We start from the raw sequence: 6,343 nt of genomic DNA, 5'->3' as shown, positions 1-6,343 counted from the left end.
AAGTTCCCAAATTTGGCTGAAAAAGAAATGTGTATGGGACAGGGATTAAAATTACAGATGCCTGCCTTCAAAGCTCATATAGAGCTTACATCAACAGATGGATTAGAAACAATGTTGGTACTGTGGTGTAGGTACAGAAGAAGCTTTCAGCTATGGCATTTCAGTTCAGGTGACTACTGAGAGCTGTAAATACGATGCTGCTTCACTGATCAGGTTGTTTTCTTGAAACCTGACGTTAGTCTGTTAAAGTCTTTCACTGTCCTTAATCAATAGATACAGTTTGGTGGATCATAATTACATGCGTGACTGAGATATTTAGGTTTACTTGATCATCTATTATTGTGTAATATATTTATATCTACATATATCTATACCTATCTATATATCTTTATATATATGAATGAGAATATGCACATAGCATGAAGCATGAAGTGCAAACACTACTAAATTAATTACATCATAAAGTACATCTTTATTGTAATGTGTGTTGAAGGTTAAAGAAAGTGCTGTATGTGTGCAGAGTTAAGGAGCATCTTGAATGAAGCCGTTTAAGTATTTAAGCTCACTGGAGGAAACAGAGAAGCATGCATGTTAGCCAAGTGAGAGGGAGAGAAAGCATCTGTCACTAAGACCCAAGGCATTACCCCGTGCTGCAAAATCCACCAAATCTTTTACAGGATTTCGTTTTCCATTGCAGATGGTCCTTTGCACATGTTTTATTCCCATTGGCCCGGGGTCCCGGGCTGACAGTACTGCAGCTATGCAGGTAGTGCATATAAGGGTGCACTGTCTGCACCAGGCCCTTGCACACTGGAGAGGGGGAAACTGGAGAAGAAGGACTGCAGGGGATAAGCAACATGAGAGGAGGAACAGTATGCCTTCAGTCACTGCAGTGGAAGAGGTAAGTGCTGCACAGAGGTCTTGCAGTGTTTATCAAGAGATCTAATGGCTGGTGAATTTAGTGTAGTGGTTTTTACAATGCATATTAACAACAGGGACCACGTTTGCCGTCAAATCTGCAGCATTTATTACTGCATAGATTAAATAGCAACAGTAGTTCCACTGGAGTGCAGAAAAATGCCATTGTTCTCTGTTTTACAACATTTCTTTAATGCATTTGTTCAGCTGATTTGTCAATTCCAAATATATATATATATGATCAGTTTTTATTAAACAGAGACCAATCAATTAGTCAGTTTATCCGAAACATCAGTGCAAATATTTTACATGCATGAATACTAATAAAACCATGTTTAAATGGGCTTATTTAAGTACAGTGAATACAGTTAGAGTTTTGCATTGATTAAATATCATCTTGTTGTCTAGAAAGGGATGAATCTTAAACCAAGTGTTTTGACATGCATAGATTATTATTATTATTGTTAGACTAGTATACCTGTTAAACCCCTCTGTAGCTCCTTCTAGACAATTCATCACAAATGATCACAGAAATGTATGATGTCAACATGGGAAATAAATATATAAATATATAAATCAAATAAAATTATGAATTGATTAAAAGTATAATAAACTGTAAACAAGTATAAACTATGTAGAAGTCAGCATCATCAGGAGTCTGTTGTAAATATGCAAACACAAAGAAGACCATGCCAGGTGGGTAGAAGAGAAAAGAAAGACTAAACACATGCTTGCACATGAACACGAGCTTTTAGCCAACAAGGCTCAGGTTAGACACGTTGGCTGACAAACATCCTCAGTCAGCCAGTTACTCCCAGAGTAAGGCTGGGATCACCTCTGGGACAGTGGGAGGACAAGTTTATGTTACAGTCCAGCTTGTGCACGGTGCGAGCTGGAGATCGGCATCAGAGTTTGGAATCAGATTTTTATTTCAGGTATAAATGATCTAAAGTTAATAATCAGGAAACGCCTCCCCAGGTATGGTTTTACAAAGAAGCCAATGCAACAGCCAAAGTCTCTTTGACTGCAGCTGCAAGGCCAGTGTGTGTGTGTGTGTGTGTGTGTGTGTGTTTGTCATAAAAGATACAGCAGAGTATTCGAGATGTATTAGTTATTTAAACTAAATGATAAATTTGTTTTCTGCAATTTAGCCAAATCTTCCCAATTTGTATCACCTATATTATTTAGGTTTTGTTGTTTTTTGTTAGAATTGCATAAAAAAAATAATATGCTGAAGATTTCTGTTTTAATTTTGGTTTGGTTTTCTTTTATCTGAGGTCTACAGTGTTTTGCTACTGCCTATATCTCTATCTACCTAATCTATCTAACAGTAGATTTTAATATACAACAAAGGGAACTCTGCTTACAGAGTAATGAATACATAATATAGCAGATCAAGTAAGAACATGAAGTCATGGAGGCGTGGATGATAAACATTTTACAGCACTGGCTGATAGTCATTAGCTAACTAGTCATTAGACACTAACGCAAAGTACCTGTTTAAATGCATTTTCAATAAACTGAAAAACAATTTAAACAAATTCAATGAAGACATTTTATTATTTGCGTTATTTGAATTATTTGTGGTATTTTTGTGTTTAATTACTAAAACTTCAAAAGTTTAATAACTTTATTTTTACTTTACTCTGATTTTGATAAAGGTTGCAAATGAAAAACTGATATTAAATAGATAAAACAAGGACAGCACATCAGTATATGAATATGCAGTTTATATATATTATAATAAACAGTTCTTTTCTTTCTTGCTATGTGAAGTATATTTCTTCATATAAATGTTGTTACTAAATAATATGAATCTAAATAACAGTAAATGAAAACAATTTAAATTTAAATTATTTCACTGTTCAAATGTAGATTAATTAAATGAAACTAAATCATTTTGTAAACAGTGATAATGATGAAGTGTGAAATGTTTTCATTTTTTCCCTTTATGAGACATTTCACTTTGAAAACGAAGACTTTTTCTCTTATTTGACTGACGGTCACCAGAGGGCAGCATTATAAAAGATGAAAACAGGGCAAACCAAAACACCGGGAAACACCAAGAATGTCCTATACACACCATTTACACTTGCAAATCTATAAAAATATGGAGGGTGATATCATTTAGTAGGATAAGGTATAACTTGTGTACATATGCTCCCTATATTCCTAATATTTTTAATTTGTGCATAAAACACACTGTATGCTTTTATCACTTATCTTAAGTGACCCAATGGATGATTACATTCCCCCCTTACCTCAATGAATGAGATGACAAAGAGAACTTCAGATATGCTGCTTAACCCACAATTTTGTGAAATTACTAAAAATATTTACAGCCGTTGTGTCGCATGTTCAGTCAAATGTTGAACTGTTATGTTTCAGTGTTGCAGATCTACAAGTTCCACCAGTTATGAATCAGGAGAGGAAATCTGATGACACTTTATGTTGTGGGATGGGTATGTATGGATTCAAATGTCACATAAAAAACTTCGATCTATTGATTTTTTTTCTGCAAATCCAGTTCAGTCCCACACAGACCCATGCAGAAAAAACCCAGCCAGATACTAGTTTGGAGTTCAGGACTTTCTTGCTGTGAGGTAACAGTACTAACCACCACACCACTGTGCTGCTCCACATAAAGATTTGTAATGAACTTTTCATTTTTCCAAGGTCTATCAACTAAATCAGCCTGTGACAGACTTCTCTACCCCGTCTTTCACCATATGAGAGCTGTTATAAGCTCCAACGCCCCTGATTTGGATAGGTAGAAGAAAATGGGTGGATGGATATGAGCATGGGTAGATGCTTGGATGTAGCAGCTAAGTGAAAGGATAATATCCACATTTAGCATGAGTAGCTGCATCTGTGTTTTCAATGTAATCAGTTAAAGAAGATCAAAGAAAGGAGCCTGCTTTGCTCTTGTATTACATTTTGTGTCTTTCAGTTTAAAACGTACTGACCTAATTTACCCAAGTAAATGGCTTTGTTTTTAATATTTCACCAACAAACTGCGCCATTTACTTATTTACTTATCTTTAAGCTGTGACGATACACACCTGAGAAGCTTGTGTACAAGAACTTGATTGGATGGATTCTGTTTAGTTGTATCTGACAGAATTAGGTCTCCACAGGAAACTGAGTGTGGTAAGACCTGAGTGTGGGTTAAGGTGAAACAGTGAGGACTGTGACATTAATTCCCTGAGCTGTGCTGATGCAAGTTCCTGCTGGATCACAGACTACTTAAATACAGCAGCCCCTGTCCTCATTGAAACACTTTCTCACAACCCACCTGCTTTACAGAATCGTAGAAGATTCTTAATCTGAAGATGTATTTGAAAAGTTTCATTCAGAATCTGAAAAAGGTGGGATTTTTTTTCTCCACAATTACGTTTTCCCACATATTTTTCATTCGTTGTGTTTAGAATAAAACAGTGATGAGTTTGGCTCCCTCTGATGGCTGTATCAAAAACTCATTGTGGAAGACCACCACACACAGCTCAAGCTCCGGCTGAAAATGACACAAAGTCAATCATTTCTCCGACTTTGCTGTTTTCCCAGTTTCTCAAGTTGAGTTTTTATACAGTTGTCTCTGCCCATGAAAAATGTTCTTAATAAAGTAAGAGCATTTATGTATTTTCCAACAGCAACACTCTTTGGGGGATCCTGTGGTCACAGTTTGACCTCTTACTGATGTTCTTTTCTTGTTATTATAAACTAAACAGTAGTGGTTGTACATGGAATAAACACTAGGATACTTAAAACATGATCAATCAGTATGTTTACACTAACAATGGATCATGAAAACAATGGATCAGGAACACTGTAGGGGTAGTGTCTCGAGACACCCACAGTGAATAATCATTCAACTCTACAGTTCTCCTCAGGTCTGTAGAAATTAATGGTGCCTTTCTCACAGTGTTTTTGCTTTCTGTCACACAACATTTACTTTCATTCACTTGTACAGCTCTCATTTCAGCCATGGTAGGCAGATTTCCTCAAAAACTAAGTACCATAAACCTAATTATGACTAAATAGCCAAATCTGGAGCGAGACAGGATGACCTGGACTCCTGGAGCCTGGAGGACATCACTGCTGTGAATGGTTATTACATTATCTGAGTTAATAGTCAACCAGTCATCCAAGTGAGACAGGACAGGACTAGGCAGAGGTGTGCTCATAAAGTACACATTATATATATATATATGTATATATAAAAGACTTTTACACTTCCCACTGGCCACATACTGTATATATACTGAAATTGTAAACATTTTCTTTACTCTTTCACAATTTTCATTGCCGTTTTCCTAATCAGAACTTTTGTCTGCATTTACTTCACTGTTTCCTTTAGGTGGTCATGTGCATCAGCCTAGTCCACAGCTGATCCATTTAGCTGCAGCAGAGCTGTTCCAATCTAGAATCAGCAAAGTGAAATGTAAAGTGAAAGCTTGACTTACACTTTAAAGACACACTGAGATATGACTCTAAACGAATGCTAAAGCTGATCATTGCCTTGATTCACTTTAAAATGAGCTGTTGTCATCATTTCAACTAAAGGTGATGCATCAATATTAGTGTATCAGTGTTTTAATTGCTGTTTTCCGCTGTCCCCAGAGGCCAAACTAGGAGTTGCAGGTTAAATGATCCGTTTGTAGTGGAATCAAAAGTTTAAAACAGGGGTCTCAAACGCGCGGCCCGAGGGCCACTTGCGGCCCACATCACCCCTACTTGTGGCCCGTATATTTACGTGTCAAAAACTAATGTGTACACTTATATCTGCATTTTTATTTTGTTTAATACAAAGAAAATTATAGCAGAAGTGCTGCCACGTGTTCGGCCAGAAAGAGAGTACCAGTTTGTTTAATTTGCAGTTCAATGAAAGGCTTCAGTTAGTTAAGAGTGAGAAAAAAAATTGCTTTCACATTTGCAGTTTTGTCTTGTTATACAATATTTGAAATGTGAAAAAACAAACAAAACACTACATTTCTGGAAATATTTGTGGGTGTTTTCTTGTTTGTTTGTTTGTTTGTTTGTTGTTGTTGTTGTTGTTGTTTGTACTACTTGAACACTAAAGTGGCCCACAGCTCATTTTAGTTAAAGACCCCTGGTTTAAAAAATGAAATGCACCAACAATTTGTAGAGGTTCCACAGCAATTCAGGAGACTGGGCATGTTAGTAGGACTTGATACACTGCAGTATAATTTGGTAAAGTTATCTGTATATTTGGTAGATGTTTGAAATTTGGGATTAATCTAATTATCATTATATTCATGGTGTGTTTTGCTGTCAAGTCACATAAAGCAGGTATTTCAGTCTATTCTGGAGAAGGCACATTATGGTCCAGGTTTTATGTTCAAACATGTTATTGTTCTCTTGTCACCTTTTTTTGTCAAAAATCTTAAAAGAAAAGATTAGTGGC

The sequence above is a fragment of the Copadichromis virginalis genome, linkage group LG5, assembly GCF_057382275.1.
Source record: "Copadichromis virginalis isolate Kocher_CV1m ecotype Utaka linkage group LG5, C_Virginalis_male_GT1.1, whole genome shotgun sequence".
In the NCBI taxonomy this organism is placed as follows: Eukaryota; Metazoa; Chordata; class Actinopteri; order Cichliformes; family Cichlidae; genus Copadichromis; species Copadichromis virginalis.
Note: the sequence above shows the minus strand (reverse complement) of the source record.